Raw genomic sequence first — 9,903 nt, 5'->3', positions numbered from 1 at the left:
CCGGACCAAATATATACAACAATTTGACATTCAAAGAAAAGATGTTTTAGTGGATTCTTGTTTATTCTTACAAAGGGAACATATGGATCATAAATTCGGCTTTATACCTTATACCTCTATCAACCGAAAGCCTCTTATAAAAAGTTTTCAATAAACCAACATATTTAGGGAGGAATAAAGGCTAATCAGATTTACTTCTCCAATTCTTTGGAGCAACAAGAATGAAAAAAATTTCAACTCTCTTTTGATTCATAATCGCAAAATCGTCAAAAATCCAATTAGGAATATCTTCATAAGGAGTCACTTGAAGATTGTATATGGATTACAACTTATAATCTTATTTAAAAATGGAGGCAAAATCCAACAGAATTAACCTAGACTTGAAAAACAGTCAAAAAAATGTCATCAAACAATATAAGAAACACATGTAAGAAGAGAAATGTATCTACTATAACACCATAAATAATTCCAAAAATTAAATTCTCTAAGACATTATCATAAAAATCTCATATCAAAGAGAGAAAAAACTAAAAGTAAAATAGTTTCTAATATGCATCATCTTAACCTACACCAACTCTACAATGACTTTACCTTAATCAATGACAAAATATTTTTCCCATTAATTAAAACAACTGCAATTAAGCAGATCACTTAGCAAATGAAAAAAAGAAAAAAAAGAAAACTCCATTCCAAAGGGACCATAACCTTCCCAAAAAACACCAACACATTCATCCCAATAATCCAATGAAATAATGTCACCACACTCTTATGTCCAAAATCTCTACACACTTACTAGACCTAGGGATGGCAATGCGGGCCGGCCCGCATAAAGTCCGTACATCACGGGCTGATCCATCCCATCCCGCACAATTTATGTGGACTGCAATTACTGGTCTACCCTGCACACCACTTGGCCGCGGGTCCATGGATTGCCCTGTCTTTTTTAAAATTTTCTTTTATTTCTTATGATAAAAATTTCAATATTTAAAAATTGGGAAACTTTAAGAAATTCACAAAATTAAGTAAAAGGGAGTTGGATAATAAATTGATAATTCAACATTTTCATCATATTCATATTCATACTATGACATACACAATGTATTTTCTAAATTTTAGCACATTAAAAAAATACATAATAGTTGTCTTTTCCAATTATACAAGAATTTGGAACATTAATGCAAGAGTTCATAAAAAAATAACTAATATATACAAGTGTAAGTTTTTTTTATGTAGACTTGTGGATCGCATACTTATGCAAACCGGACTACTACGGACCTACAAATTCACTATCTTTACAAATTCACTATCTTGACCTATATTTTTTTCATGGAATTATGGACCGACCTGACTAACCATGCCTATATTGTGATTCCTAACTAGACCCCTTCCTAACCAGAGAGATCACACCAATTCTCGATCCAACCACTTCGACTATGAAACTTATCTAACAGTACTTCGTCTCTACACCTAATTAACCAAAAACACCATATCCTTCTCTTTAAAAAAGATGGGAAATGGAAGGACATCCATCCTCACCCAACCAGTCACACCATTAGTATATATAGTATACCTATAACCGGACTTCCATCATTGCCTTACAACTATTTTTTTTTTTAAATAACACTTTGAAGAACAAAAACAACTATATTGTAATTTTGAGAGAGAAACAAAAAGACTAAAGCTACTTTCCGTACACATAGTAGCCACGAGGTTCATTGTCTGCACGTTTTCGTTTTGTCACTTTCTCATAACTGTGCTATTGACATCAAATACAATATTGCACTTATTCATCATCTTACCGGAAAAAATTATAAATTAATGACAATATTTTTAACGATGAATTCATTAATGATGGATACTTTCGTAAGTAATTAAAATTTTTAAATTTGTTGACAAAATTCATCCATAAATTTAACGTTATCAGAGAATTTTGTTTTCGCTGATAATTACTAAATTTCTTATATTGCAAGCTGAGAAATAAACATGAGATTAGACATCTTTAAAGTGATTAAGTAAGATTTTAAATGAATATGTTGTCATTCTAATAAGTGAATTTATATTTAATTCAATTTTAGAAATTTTATTTATAAGATGAGAATTACATGTTACTTATATATTATAATTTGATTTTAGAAATTTCACATTAACTAAATATATATTATAATTTAATTTTAGAAATCTCATATTAACTAAAGATAAAATGAAATTACTATTTATATACGAGAAGAAACTATACTTTATTTAAAAAATATTCTATTTTATTATAAAATTTAAAAGAGTTAATATAAATTTAGCTTCCAAATATTATTGTCAGCTAAATTGTGGCACGATTAGAGCCGATTAAGTTGATGCTAAGGGTGACAACTGGACCCAATGGGCTAGCTCATCAGCCCGTGTTAAAAGGGACAAGTTGGGTTGAAGATTTCTACCCATCAGCCCGTTTTGGCCCGTCCTGTCCAGCCCGTCAACTTAATGGGCCAAAGTACAGGTCAGTCCATACTGATCTGTTGACTCGTTTTAAAAATATAAAATAAAATAAAAGTAATTAAAAAAAATAATTTTTTATATTATCTTTTTTAAATATGTAAATATATAATAGTATTATAATTTAAATTATTAACACCTACAAATTATGTTTCAATTATTAGTTATAATTGAATAATTTAATATGCAAATTTCATAATTATTTTAATTTATCTAATTAAAAACATTAACTAATCAATTAAAAATTTAAAAAATATTTTATTTGATTAAATATGTCTTGAATAATAATTTATATATAAATATAAACAAATTTTAAAAATTAAAAAATTAAAAACAAATTAAAAATGTTTTTTTTTAAAAGTGGACGGACCAGCCCGGCCCGACCCGTTTTTTACGAGCCAAAACGGGTCGGGCTGACCCGCTTTGCCACCCCTAGTTGATGCTAAATTATTTTTTTAAAATAAAAGAGTTAATTATGTTTTTTTGTTCCTAAACTATATCGCAATTTTAGTTTTCGTCCTTATTTCAAACTTTGATTCTATTAGGTTCCTATACTTAAGAAATGTACGGATGTATTCTTTTTTTGTCCAACAACATTAACTGTCTTTTAATGTGACAAACGAAAAATCATGTTGGATACAATCCACAAATTCCCATTTTGTCAATGTCTTAAAAGATAAACTTAATTCACATTTTATCATGCTGAAACATAGTTAACACTGTTAGACGTTAGACGAGAATGACTGCATTCATGCATTTCTTAAACATGAGGACCTAACCATATCAAAACATGTAATAGAAATAAAAATAAATATCACGATACAATTTAGAGATAAAAAAACACAATTAACCCAAATAAAAAAGTTAAAATAACATTTGTCTTAGTTTCGGCTTAGCATACACTAACTAAAACAAATACTAAAATTAAGTTAGCATATGGTCAATGAACACTAACTAAAATCAATATTAAAAATAAATAATTTAATGCTATTTTAGTAGATGTTAACTAAAATAAATATTTAAATAAAATAAAATTAGTATCGATTTAACAAATCCTAACCTAATTTATTTCTCATATTTATATTTATTTAATTTAATGTTAACTTAACCAATTATAATTAAAATAAATATTGGAAATAAATAAGATAGTGTCATTTGACATACGCTAACTAAAGTAAACATTAAAAATAAATAAGTTAAGTCAACCACTAAATCTAAATTTGATTAATGTTGACAAAGCAAATACTAACCTTATTTTTTTAATATTTATATTTATTTTAGTGTCAGTTATATATTTTAAATTCACGTGCATTCTTCAAAATGAATATAAGCAATAGATTACGTTTAATCTAAAGAATTGCATTTAAATGACCAATCTCCTTATATTCATAGTTTTCTTTTCTCACTTTCTATATATATTTTTTCACACTCATCTTTTCCATTCACATTCATAAATCTTTTTATACTTATCTCTTTCACCTGCACTCATCTTTTTCACATGCACACATACACTACTAGAACTTTTAATATTTTGTAAAATTTTTCCTGTAAATTAGTTATAAAATTTGCAAAAAAAAAATATGTTTTTGCTATTTTTCCAACGAATTTTAATTGACAAGTAATATCATTCGTGAATAATTAATTTCTACAAAATTATAAAATTTGTAAATATTTTCTACAAAATCTTTTATAAAAAATGTTTTGTACAAAATATTTTGTAAAAAAATTGGTAGTAAATTTTTACAAACCATTATTCATAGCATAAATTACCTTATTTTCATCCTTATTAATCTTGGCAAATTATTTAGGTAGTAAAATATCTTGGACCTATTTTAACATTCTTTTTTCTATTTAATCGAAATCGAAATTGAGGTTATTTTAAGATGGCCACAACTTTTTTTTTTTAAAAAAAACAGAAAAAAAAATGGTTATTAGTTTCACTCTAACTTAAATGTTCTAGTGTTTAATAAATATTAGAGCGTAATATAGAAAAAAAAAAAGTACTACTTTTAAAATAAATTACCAGCTACCAGAAATTATTTATTCGAAAGATTCAACCAAAACATTATTTCCATAAAATTATATAAAATCTCACACTATTTTATAATAATTCAATATATTCAAGAAGGGATTATATCAAGTTTAAAAAATATATAAAATTCTCAATGTTTCTTTTTATCCAAAAAGATAAAATAAATAATAATTTTTAAATATCTAATAATTTGTTTAAATTTTCAGCGTCTTTATGTTTTATCAATTTTTAGTTTAAAATACAATATCAAAGATCTTTTCAAAATTTGTGTCGACTCGAGATTATTCCTTTGTTTCTGTAAGTTTGTGACATTTTTTTCTCGGAACGGTAGTTGGCACACAAAGCTTTCTAAGAAAAAGAAAATGAGATACAATTTTTTGTAAAAAAAAAGATACTACTGCTTATTTAAAATTTACACTTCACTTAGTAAAGAAAAATAATATTTTTGCTAAAATATATCTAGAAAAAAAAAACCTCAAACAAGAATAATAGGTATATTTCTCTTCAAAATATCGCTTCTGTTTTTTTCTTCTTCCTTAAACAAAGTTCCTGTTTTTTTCTTCTCCCTTAAACAATGTAAATAAAGTGGGGTACATGACAACAATGATTTGCAGAAGAAAAATCAACACAGGAGAAAAAACAAAAAAACAATATCCACAAAATAGAAAAGAGAGCATTGAAGGAACAACAATGATTTGAATACAATATTACCATAACAGATAACTGCAATAAACTGAGTTAACTACCCAGAATCTAGGTTTCTCCAACATCACAAGGTCTAAAAAGTAAATACAGCAAAAAGATCCTTATATGTTTTGCTCCATGTGTGTATATCATAGGTTGTTATGTCACTGACAACACTGGTAATTACCAACATAACCCAAACAACAAGTGTTGAATATATATCCAAAACTACACAGTGTATATTCTGAAGGAATCGAAGCAATTAAGTTTCTTGAGTGAATAGTGTAACATCTTCTTTTCTTCTTCTTCTGAAGCAGTTGTGTGAAGGAGTAGAAGGGTTGTTGTTCTGGCTCTCAATATTTGAATCTTCTTCTGTTCCAGAATCATGGGAACCCCTTCGTTTCCTGAGCCAGGGTATCATGAGGACGAAGATGAAGAGAAGAAAGAAGACAGAGAGAAAAACCAGAAGCAAGATTTTTCCATGTAGGGCAAAGTTGTTGTCATCAGAGAATTGAATCTCATCTTCTTGTTGAGGGCTCAAAGAAGTGTTAGGGTAAGAACTCATACCAATAAGGCTACAAAAACCAAATGATGATAATAATTAATATTTTCTTCATATATATATATATATATATATAAATATATATTCTGTGGCAAGTTTTGGAATGGAGGTTTGAAACATTTGGCTGTTTCAAAGTGCACCAAACCTTCTCATTTACTCTTTTTCTTCCCGTTTCCTTTTCGATATATATTTTGGATAATAACATTTTAACAATTAAATTTTAGTAGTTTTTTATTTTATTTTATATAATTTGAGGTGACATTTTTTTATAAGTGATTTTGAAGTCATTTAGAAAATATAAAAAAAATTCAAAATTTAATTGTTAAAAAATTATTTTCTTATTTATTTTTTTGTCTTATAATAATTTGTTGGTTTGTAATACATGAACAGTTTTTCATCTCTTGAATTTTTGTATTTTTCTTCTTTCGTTGATGTTGGAGAATATTTTATGGTACAGTTGCAGTTGGTGATAGCTAATTGGTAGCTGCAGGGTGGCCCATGGTTTCTTTGTTGTTTTCTCTTTTTTCTTTTTTTTTTCTTTGTCTTCTGCTTCTTACCAGTGAAGTTTTTTCGTGTAAGTAATTTGTTGGTTTATATATTTGGTGAACTACAAGATGTTATAGAAAGAAACTAATCTTTTTGAGATGCAAATATCTATTTGAGGACTAACCTATGTTCTTTTCATAAGAGAATATCTGGAAATAGATCCCTAAAACTTTGTTATATTTAAAAAAATATGATTATATGTTAATTATATCACATTAGTTTTTTATTTATGCTATTAAACTTTTGTTTTATAATATCAAGTTAATATTTTTAGAGTTAAATATGTTTTTAGTCACTTAACTTTCGGTAAATTTTGGAATTAGTTTATTTCGGAACTTTGAACCAATTTAGTCTTTCATCTTTTAAAATAGGTGAATTTAGTCATTTGAATCAAATTTTGTTTGGTTCATTTGATGTTTCGTACGTATTTCAGGATTGTATTTGAGTTGTTTATACTATTTGACATATTTTTGCTTTAATGTTAAATTAAATACTATTATGAAACGTACTACAAAATTTGACTAAAAGGATTAAATCCACGTATTTCGATAGATGAAGGACTAAATTGATCTAAAATTTCGAAATAGACTAATTATGAAATTTACAGAAAATTAAGAAACAAAAACATATTTAACCTAAGAAACAAAAACATATTTAACCTTTTTAATTTATCTCATATATAGCATTCATGATTAAGCTAACTACATATAAACTGTATTTTAATAACAATACACTGAATAATTGCATCAGTTCAATGGACCAAAAGCATTTTTGTGAGATAAGTAAAGTCTTTATATATTTGATTCTCGTTTCATAAATATAATAAAAGTGAAAAAAAAACTGTATAACACAAGTTTCTTATCACAAGTATTTTAACAAAAGATCAAACTATATGTAAAATAAGCATTGCAAAACTATAAATAAAATATTTGTTAACAAATAATAATATATGAATTTTCAAAATTATAAAATAAATGTAACATTAAGTTTTCGGTCTTTGATGGGTATCATATAATTATAAAACTAATTACCCAAATATAAACAGTGATTACTCTTCATTTAATTTATTGAACTAGTATTTTAGCTCGGCAGTTTCATAAGGTGTAGTATTGTGTATATCTTTCTATGTAATAGTATTTACAATGATTAATTTTAAAAACATTATTATTAAATTATGTTGATTGAAATCTATTGACTATTAAAAGAACTCAGGTATATAGATAAAGATAAAAAGAAATAGTTTGAAATGGTTAATTAAGGGGTATACCTAGTGGAGAAAAAGTATTAATTAATAGTGATGCTGATTAGTTTTTTTGCATAAGAGTACATAATATTATAATTTTATTTTTAATTTTAATTTACTAAAAACAAGCAAAGGACTATTCTTGAGTTTGAACTCTAACATTATAAATGCACTAAAAAAAAACTTTAACGTCTCTAAATATATTACTTAAAATCAAACTAGGTAATTAAGTTGGTCTCTAAACTCACAAAAAAAATAATAACACTTACAAAAAAGAAAATGGACAAATTAGTCTCTTTTTGATTATTCAAGCTGCTACTTTCCCTTTAGTGCAATATTTGCATAACAACAAATGAAAAAACCTAAATCTGTGTACGTTGTCGTCATTTTCTTGATTTATCAATATATATTTAAATAAAAAACAATACATTTTAAAATCAGCAATTAATAATATTTAGTATTTTAAAAGTAAAATAAATTAACTGCCATGTGCAACGTGGGAAATACGAATGAGATAGGGAAGGACCACTAACATACTTATGTCCATACATTTACAATCACATCTATTTTCTTGTTATCAAGTCACCGACACACAAAAAAAAAATATATTTGTTTATGTGCTGTAAGAAAATTCTTACAATAAAAACTGGGAGAAAAATAATTTAAATATTTTTCCAATGAAAAATTTAAATATTTTTTCAATGAAAAATATATTACGCATCTTATACGTTCATTTTACGTTTAACTAACATTTAGGAACTAAAATTTTATCTTGTTTTAGTAGTTCTTGTGCTAAACTATGGACGTCAAATGCAAATAATAATTTAAAATTGAAGATATTATGCATATATGAAGAAATTTAAATAAATATAAAATATATTATAAAAAAATGTTACCGAATATTACAAAAATAAATTTAATTTAATTTTTTATTGCAAAACTAACTTAATAAAATAATGTTTAATATATATATATATATATATATATATATATATATATATATATATATATTATAAATTGATTTTATTTCAACTAGCGTAATTAACACATGTGCTATCGCGCTTGTATGTTTGTATTTTTTAAATATTCATGATATTATATTAGTAAGTGATGATATTATAATGTTATTAAGCTAATATACAAAATAAATTTATATTTATTAAAAATAAGGTAAAGTGAATGAAAAATATATAAAAAAATAATTGTTGATAAATAATAAAAAAAATAAAGACAAAAGATAAACCGTAAAAGTAACCGTTAATTTTTAAAGATTTAATAAATAATTACATTGTTAAAGATAAAATTAAAACTATAAAATGTGGACATGAAATAAAAAATTTTCTTTATATTTATAAATTAATAAATAATTATATTATAAAAAATAAAATTAAAATTATGAAATAACGACACGAATAATATATAGTTATTGATATGAGATCTCCGATAGCTTAATTTTATCTAATAATATATAGTTATTGATATGAGATCTCCGATAGCTTAATTTTATCTATCTGTGACTTAATCTTGTAATTCTATTGAAGTGAGTCATTACTAATTATGTTTAATTAAACCTTCAACACACAGTTTTCATCAAATGATCGAGTTTCTAATTTTATATGTTCTAATTGTTGACATAATAGAAAAAATAAAAGCCACATGTTTCATAGACGAAACAACAAATTGGAAGGGAAAACCGTGACATTTGTTCAATATAGCATGTGCATATGCTAGTGGTTGTCATTGAAAAAAATTTATGATGGGTAAAAGTAAAATGTAGAGAAAATAATTTTTATAGTAGTAAGAGAAAATACTCCATGCCTTTAACTTTTTGAAGAAAATAAAAATAATTATGCTGCTTAAATAAAAATATTTATATGTATTTTGAAGTATGCAGTTATTTTTAAAAATATAACTAAAATCAATATATATATATATATGGAAAATTTCATTATATATTTTTATATATTGTGACATTTCAGTCACGAAAATAAATACTAAGTATATTGTTATAAAATATTAACACAATAATTAAAGAATGTTTGGAGATACAATAATTTGGAGTATACTAATATGACAACATAAATGTAAAAAAACTTGATAGAGGGGGTAATTATTTTTAAAAGAAAAAAAATGAGAAATACTACATTTTTTATTCCTTTCAATTTTCGGCTATATAAAATAAATAAATGTTTATTGAAAAATGTGAATTTTGTTAAGAAATATAAGTTTTAAAATAAGTAACTAATGAAAAGTTTATAAAGAGAATAATATTTCTATTTTTCCCCAATTCGTTACAAATTTTCTCAACCTAAACATATATTGTTTAAATTCTGAGTATAGTGTAATAAATTA

At 25.0% G+C, this 9,903-nt stretch overlaps 1 long non-coding RNA gene across 1 annotated transcript; it reads left to right on the top strand.

Moving 5' to 3' along the window:
• The first annotated feature begins 4,920 nt into the window (after positions 1 to 4,920).
• Positions 4,921 to 6,431, top strand: LOC146885840 (uncharacterized). The gene is made up of 2 exons (XR_014995795.1): positions 4,921 to 5,753; positions 6,220 to 6,431. It is a non-coding gene; the product is annotated as an uncharacterized LOC146885840 (long non-coding RNA).
• Positions 6,432 to 9,903: the final 3,472 nt, after the last annotated feature.

The sequence above is a fragment of the Vigna unguiculata genome, chromosome 6 (assembly GCF_037176805.1).
Source record: "Vigna unguiculata cultivar grain cowpea cultivar isolate G323 ecotype 2 chromosome 6, ASM3717680v1, whole genome shotgun sequence".
Lineage (NCBI taxonomy): Eukaryota > Viridiplantae > Streptophyta > Magnoliopsida > Fabales > Fabaceae > Vigna > Vigna unguiculata.
The sequence above is the reverse complement of the archived record's forward strand: the minus strand, read 5'-3'. Positions and strand labels throughout refer to the sequence as shown.